Raw genomic sequence first — 8581 nt, forward strand, 5'->3', positions numbered from 1 at the left:
GCATTTCATGAGCATTTGCATATGCATATATATAGGATCGCATCCTGCATTCATTCGCATCTGCATGAAGCTGCAGGTTCCTGCCGTGAACTTGGCTTTGACAAAAAGTTGAGGAGATTGCCCGGCACAGCGATCCCCGGCAAGCCAAGCAGATAAGTTCTACCTCCTGTCCGTTAGTGTTCTGTAAGCTATAACTTATGCATAAGAGAGCTCGCCACTCTTTTGAGACTTAGGTGCTCACATCCATGACTCGAACGCTGCTTCGGTCGGGATGGTCGCAGTGGCCTTTGGTAAAAAGAAGTTGGCGGGGGTTGGTCCCTTTGTCTGTAACCCGATAGACGTAGCTCTCCGGCAGACAAAAAGGGTGTCGGTAGGATAGCCTGCCGGGGACAAACTCGTTTATTTATATTAAAGAGGCATCTCACCTCTGCATGGACATACACATGCACAGGTTCCCGGCAAGGTTCATCTTTTTCATTAATATGCTGATACAAGTACAAGCATTACAGAACACAAACATGGACTCAAGATATTACATTATTTGAGTTAAAATTTGTCAAGTAAGTGCTGACGAGTTTAAGATTGAAAAAAGATAAGTGCTCCATAAACTCCTCTCCATGTCCCTCTTATCCCAGGTAGTGCGGTGGGAAGAGAAGAGGATGGGCGACGCGCCGGCACAACGCCACCCCGATCCTTGTCAGGAACTGACAAGCGCAGCCTGACAAGATCGGGAGTGGCAAGGTTGCGAAGGAGGAAGATGTGCGGAGCACCTCGAGGGCCCCCTGGTCACCGCTTCCAGGACTAAACAAGGAGCTCCAGCACAGGCACCGGCAGAGGAGGACACCGGGGCCCAGCCAGAAGATTCCCGAGGGAAGCGGAAGCACCGGGGGGACAAGCCTTTTCCCGGCAGCCGGAAGAAATAGTGATGACGGCGCCGGGAAAAGGGGGAAGAGCCAGACAGACGGGCAGCATGTCACCAATGCGAGACGAACGCGTTGATGTAGTCGTGCTCCTACTGGTCGGCCTGCCTCCCACCTTCTCCTTCTCCCCCGGCTTAGTCTTCCTCAAAACCGTTCAAGGGGAAGGCCGAGACTCCAGTCCGGCGCCTTCCTCGAGGAGACGGCGATCGGCCAAGACGGCTAGGGGACTTGAGGCGCACCGCTCCCCACCTTGGCAGGCAGGAAGGCGCGCCTCTCACCGACATCAGCTCCAAAACTTCCGGGAGGGGCAGTGTTGGGATTACCAATGATCTCCAGCCCCGCCTCCCGGCCAAGCCTCGAAGGAACCAAGAGATTCGCCACACCAAGGACTAGGCTCACTCCCCGAACATCAGCACCAGCATGTGGCAGACATTAGCCCCAACCAAGAGCCTGGGGGCTAGCCCCAGGCTCTTCTCTTCGACATAACCAGTAGAAGCAGAAGACAAAAGAGGAGGAATGCGAGGATGAGTGACTCCGCCCTCCTCCGCCCCTCCCTTTTATAGGCAGGGTGAGGAGGGGAGCCGCTCCATCAACGGGCAGCCACCGTCCTCCTCCGCCAATTAAAGATGACCAGACCCTCACCTTGATGCTCTCCCGCGCCATGCGCCTCCGTTACCTACCCCGCGCGATGCATGCAACATACGTGGCCAAGGATAAGGGAGTGGTGGGAAGAGTGAATTGGTTGTGTCTACCCCGTGCGTTAAAGTCATTCACGGGCCATTACTGGAGCGGCCCCACCACTATTGGCTTTACACAACGCGCGGAGAAACCGGAAACTGGCCTGGGATCAAGGCTAATGAAGAAGCAAAGAAGACCTCAAGAGGCCAGCCTCTTCAGAAACCCCGCCTGTGCACTTATTAGGCCCTACCCCGACGACGCTCGACAGCGCATTCGGGGCAGGCCCGGGGGCTTCTGTCGGTGCAACAAACCCTGGGTCTATTGCCCAGACTATGCACATGCACGAGAACAAGATTGAAGCACTAGCCCAAGTCAGAGTGCAAGAAACCCAGAGCATCGAAGGACCAACATGCAGAATAGAGGGACCAAGATCAAGCCAGAGAAGCAGGATATCGTCAAGAGAAAGGCCTTCCTTGCCGGGCAGGCGAGCCCGGCGAGAGGCGAGGCCAACCCCCGAAGCAGATAACCAAAGCGCCCGGCAGGGCCTGCCGGGACTCACAGAGGCAAAACCACCTCACCAGCCACTCCACCACGACCCACGTCATCGATCAGTGCGGTGTCAAGCCCCAGAGTGACTAAGTGGCAGCCATTCGCCACATGGCAGCCTCTCCCTACAAGAAAAACCCACAGACGACACCCGTCCTACGACGTGTCAAGCGAGTAGGCGCGGAGCTGGCAGATAGCCCGGCAAGCCTTGCCGGGCAACCAACGATGTGACACTGAGCGGTGCATTTAATGCACCCTGTCAGCCTGTAGAGTTAGGTATGATAGCACCGTTGCTATCTTATTAGTGCGTAATGACTACTTTGCCATTGTGGTAACCCCTTGATCTACAAAAGGAGGCCCGTGGAAACCGTAGAAAGGATTAGAAGGTTGGGTAACTCACACCCCCATATGCGCGTAATAACTGCTCAGTTCACACTCCAATTATTCTAACAAACAGGACACAACAATATGACCAAAAATGAATACCAAATGAAACTGATACTACCTCTATAACTAAATATAAGATGTTTTTTCGTTTCAATTGAACTGAAAAAACGTCTTATATTTAGTTACAGAGGTAGTAGATCATAGCACTTAAATGAAGATCAATAGCAATGTAAACATTCATATTTCAGAGACCAATGAATCACTCTGTCTCAGTTTGGCTTCACTTAACCATCTAAATATCAAGGGATCTTTCTCACGAATAATTTGGTAAAAGTATTGTCTTTAATATAGTTACATACAATTGCCAAACAGCACCGATCATTTCATAATATTACTATTATGATATTTTTGTTGACAACACGATCAGAATAATATACGAATCCTCAGAACTAAAAGTATAACTTTTGACATAATTTATATATTATTCATAAACTTCAAAGAAGTTGTAATTTTTGTCCTTTTGTTTTTGAAGGCCTTGACGAACCGATTTCTTTTTGGCTTTTTATCTCCAGTATTAGATAATCATCATTATGATTTATGAATCACTTCTTGAAGAATAAATGTAAGTAAGATCCTGCTTTTATGTTCTGGAGATTGAAAATTGAAACTTATATCTTGGGCTTTGAAGCCTGTCCCATGATACATACATTATTATGCTCTATGATGTAGAGCATCCAGTTCGATGCCAATCGTATCAACAAAAAAGGAAAAAGATCTTATAAATTTGCGTGGAGAGACAGAAGTCCTAGAAATTCTTTATTAGTTAAATTATTTTCATCCAGGGGAAGACGCTGGTACTGGAGACCATATTTGATCTTCACCTCTCCAATATATGTTATATTTCTCTTGTGTCTTGTTTTGATATGTATCTACATTGAAATAATGACAGGGTTTCCTTGTAAGAGGCCTAAATCTGCACTTCACTTGTAACGCCCCGAGACCGATGCTCCAGTTGCCTTCATTTATTTTCGTCGACGTTGCGTGTCTCAAATGTTTGTTGCCATGTTCATGATGAGTGCCATTGTCATATTTTGCTTCTTGCATCTAGTTCATAATTGGTCATATTGCATTGCACTCATCCTCATGCTATGTGTGGCCTTTTATGTTGTGTGTGCATCAGTCCTTGCTATCTCTCTCAAGCCATGCCCATGTATCATCACCTCCCCCTTCCTTTTTCTTTCATGTTTTGCAAGTGACTTTATTTCCTCCTCCAATAATGTTCATCTTTTTCCTACAAATATTAGACCATGTCCTTAACCTCTCTGTCAACTTTCACCTTATTTGGAGTTGATTTGGTTAGGCTCCAAAATGGCCCAAGTTTGAATTTTATTCAAACTTGTTTTATTTTTCTACCTATAAAATTGTCCAAACCAATTTTATCAAATAGGGCATTAATCCAGGGTCATGAGGATATTTTTATATTACTCATACCCCCCTTTTTATCCCTGCGCTTTTATGTTTATTTTCTGTCTGAGGAAATGAAAAAGAAAAGAGACAGCAGCAGCCGCAACCTACCTGGGCCTCCTCCTACCAGGCCGGTCCAGCAGCAGCCTCAGCGCAGCCCCCTCGCTCTCTCCCATGGTGAATCCATGCTGGAGACCCATCCGAACCCACCTGGCAGCCTCTCTACTCCTACTTTTCTTCCTCCTCCCGATAACCTCTCCTCTCACAGTAAAACTTCGGGAACCAGGGCACATGGCCACCGTGGCTACCACGGCGCTCGCGCCCCCTCCTATAAAGCCCTAGGCGCGCCCCCTAGGGTTTCCCTGCCTCCCTCCTTTTCCTCCTCCGCGCCGCCAGCAGGTAAGGCCACCTCCTCCTCACCCAAGCCACCCATAGCGGACGCCCGTGCCATGGCCGAGGAGAGCTCAAGCTCCTCCCCGGCTTGATCATCGCCGTAGCCGTCTTTTCGTCCACTGGAGCATTGCGGATGTCTTCCACTTCTTCCACGGCTATGCACGTGACCACACGGACCTAGAGCTCCTTCCCCTTCGTCGTCTTTGCTCTCTGCTTCCCGGAGCCGCGGCGCGCCGGAGATCAGCAGTTCGCCGTCGTCCACGTCCATGTTGTCATCTTCTTCCTCTTCATCGACGTGGGATGCCAAGTTCCTCGACGTCGTCTGCTCTGCCACCTAATCTCCGCGGACCTGATCACCTCTGCCATCAGCGCCTCCTCACGCCTCTGTCGTCGCGCTTCTGGCTTCGTCTTCTTGTCCTACGGGACCTCGGTGAGCAGCCGCTCCTCCCAGCCCCTCTTCCGCTTTGATTCCGTCGTCGTAGTCACCGACCCTCGCGCCCTAAGTTCGTCCGCCGTGGGCAATCTCGAGTTTGAGCTCGTGATCATGTTGCTGCTTCTGCTCGCTGATCACACACACAGCATGCACGCTCGCTCCGCGCTGCACGTTTTGAGTATACTGATTATATTGGAAACATAGGTTGGACTAGGAAATATTGTGGCTTGCCTTGTACTCCAAGTAGATCATGTACTACTATATATATGCCCACGAGGCTCAAGCAATACAATGAACTAAACCATAGCCACCAAATCCCTCTCTCCCTTCTAACATGGTATCAGTTTCCAGGTTCTAAACCCTAGCCGTCGCCGCTTCCGCACCCGCGCGTCGCCCCGGGGCGGTCGGCCTCCATGACCGCCGCCGGGGGCCGCGCCGCCCGTACCTAGGGTTCGTCCGCCGGTCGTGTTGACCGGCTATCCTAGAGAGTCTTTTTCTCGAGTCCTTGCTCCGGGTTTTTTCGCTCTCTCGCCGGTCGTTTTGATCGGCGTTTTTCTTTTTGGTTCCCAATAAATAATGGTAGATAGGTGAGGACTAGATCTGCGTAGAGTGTCGCGATGGTGTGTTGCCGCCTGGGTTATATGCAGCAAGCCATTAGCTGGTGGCGGGAAACCGATGATGGAAGAGGTGTGAATTTTACAATTCACCCATGTGGAGCGCGGGAAGCATTCGTTGGAGCGCCGGAAGACTAAGTGGAGCACACACACAACCCGAATATCGTATGCGGTGCCACGTGTTATTTATCACACACGTGTTACCATAAGGAAACGTATGTGTAACTTACTAATCATCGCACACGAGTACTCATAGACGCATTGTGTGCGATACTCCTAGCCACCGCAAGCAACTAGTTTGCATTTTTAAAAGTTTTTTGTACAAACAGAATCGCACAAAAACTAACTATAGTAACCGTCTGTGTTTTCTCATCGCAAACAGTTCATCCGAGTGGGCTGTTTGCTGCGTATCACACATATCTTGTTTACACGAATCGTTTGTGTTCTTTTGGCTCATCGCAAACAATTCATCTATGTGAACTGTATGCTGCATATCACACACATCTTATTAAGTTGAACCGTTTCTGTTCTCTTCCCTAATCGAAAACAGTTCATCCGAGTGAACCGTATGCCGTATATCACACACACCTTGATCTGACTGACCGTTTCTATTGCATTCCCTAATAGCAAACAGTTTATCAGAGCGAACTGTATGCCGTACATCGCACACACATTGATATGGCTGCCCGTTTCTGTTGTTCTGTCTAATCGCAAACAGTTCGTATGGATCAACCGTATGCCCAGCTACGCACACGTAACTAAAATCTGAACCATGTTTGATGTCTCCGCCATCGCAAACGTTTTGCATCTATCTGACGGTTTTGTGCATCCCCGTTTGCGATTAATGCATCGCACACAGTTTCATCAAAGGGTCTCTGATCGTAGTGTCACGTTAGCAGCATCCTGCAGCAGTGTCCTGTGCCTATAAAAGAGAGGTCGCTCCTCTCTAGAGAGACACATCAGAACATCATCTTCCTCTCGCCACCGTTCTTGAGCACTGAGCTACTGCTACGATCTTCCCCTCCCGGCTTGCGGCATGCACCGCAAGTCGAGACAGTAGGCCTCCGAAACCCCACCACTTTGAGTCATGTATGGTAGAAGGGTGATAAGGTTTATGGGGAGCGCTTCGCGCGACTACTGACTTCTTCATCACGGACGCCCCGGACTCCAATGACTACTTCCCCGACGTCGACAACCTCTTCGATGACATGGTTGGCGAGGACACCGACCCCAAGACCAGTGCTTCTGGAGTTGTTCCGTATGTCTTCGTGTTCTCTTTGTTTAATATCTCGCCTCAGTTTCTTACTCTACCGTTTCTGGTTCTAGCCTCTGTTCTACATATATTCTCTTCTAGTTCATATACAAAAATGTGCACATGGCATTTGCTGTCTCATCTTTGATTACATGACTTGTTTCATCTCTACTATTATAGTCATGTTTTATCTACTATTTCTGTTAATAAAATCATATGGTAAATGCTCATATTTCCAACATGGGGTCGCTGCTCGGGGGAGTTGGAGGTGCTCAGGGTGGCCCCCGTGTGATTCCTTCTGAGCCGAAATCATCGAATTTTGGGGGTGACGTCCTGCCCAAACTGGTCTGGGGAATCGTGCTCGGGGACTCCCGAGTATGGGTCCTTGGTGCTTTTTCTTGTTAGCCCGGATTTGGTCTTGATGTTGTCAATGATGTGACTTGACAAAGATGTGCCTTTAGATCTCGTGGTGCCAGTTCGACCCATTATTGCAAGCCCGGGGCACGCTATTCCTATGACACTACATGTTTGAGACAATAACTGTTAAAGAAAATAATATTTTATGCTCTGTTGCAACACATGGATAATTTTCTAGTCAATTTTTTGTGGGATAATTTTCTAGTCATTATAAATATTATTATGTTTATTATTGTTTTATTGCATTGCACGGGAACTTTTTTTAGGATGGCAATTTTTCTAACAGCAACATTGCATGGGCATATCATTTTGACATTTACGAAGCCACCGTAGGCGCCTCATCGTCGACGGGAACGTCTCTCGAAGGTGCTCATACGGGTAAGGGTGTGTGTGTGTGCCTTCATAGGGGATGAGCGTATGCGCATATTGTAATGCCCACGATGCGGCTATATCTCCCACGTGCCTCGACACGTGGGAGATATAGCCGTAATTAGAGCCATCCCCGACTTAGGAGCCCCCTGCTTGATCAAATCGCTGGCGTCGTTGAGTCTAGAAAAAAAATGTTTTGAGTCTTTGTCACAGCCCCAGATCAGCCCTTGTTTGACTTTTGCTTGTTCCTCATGTCATCATGTTTAATTTTCAAAGAAACTTGAAATGGGGATGTTGAAACCCTAGCAACAAATGCATTCAACTAGGTTCAAGTAAAAAATATTTTCAATGAACCCAAATGCCCTTTAGAAAAGTTCATGGTTTTTGTTAAAGGTGAAAACCCCTGCCAAAAATGATGCACCTATTTCTAGGCCATCCTGGATTTTGAATTAAATCTTATTGTATTTGACTTTTGGGCATTTAAATGCTATAAATAATTTAAATGTTCAAATAATGTTGGAACTATTTTTGGGCCACTGAAATAATTCAGCAAGTGTCCATGAATATTTTCAGGATTTTAGGAAATGCCTTGGTATTTTTCCTAAGCTCAAAACAGAGGCAAATAATTAGAAAACAAAAACAAATTAGAAAACAGAAGAGGGAGAGAAAGTTACCTGGACCTACCTACTGTGCAGCCCACCTGGCCGGCCCAGCTGGCGGCCCAGCCCACCAGGCGCTCTAGTGTCGCCTTCCTCCTCGCGCCAGTAGGCGAGGGCGCGTGCCCGACGCGCGCAGCTACACGCCGCGGCCACCTCCTCCCTCCCTGCCTGCCTGGCTCCGCCTCAACGCGTCTGGACGATGCCACGCGACCCCCAGAGCCGTCCGTCTCTCTCTCTCTCTCCCCCGAACGCTCTCCCCCTCCTCTGTTCTTCCCGCCCGAACGCCTCCGTCGCCGCCGCTCGCCACCACCGCGGACACCGCCATCCCGGCGACGCCCTGAGATGCCCAAGAGCTCCGCCTAGTATCCCTCTTCCTCCTCGTCGAGCTATGCAACGCCGGACGCCCCCGAGTGCCTCCACGTCGTCGTCTTCAACCTCCCAACGCCGGA

This window comes from Triticum aestivum, chromosome 3D (genome assembly GCF_018294505.1).
Source record: "Triticum aestivum cultivar Chinese Spring chromosome 3D, IWGSC CS RefSeq v2.1, whole genome shotgun sequence".
Taxonomy (NCBI): domain Eukaryota; kingdom Viridiplantae; phylum Streptophyta; class Magnoliopsida; order Poales; family Poaceae; genus Triticum; species Triticum aestivum.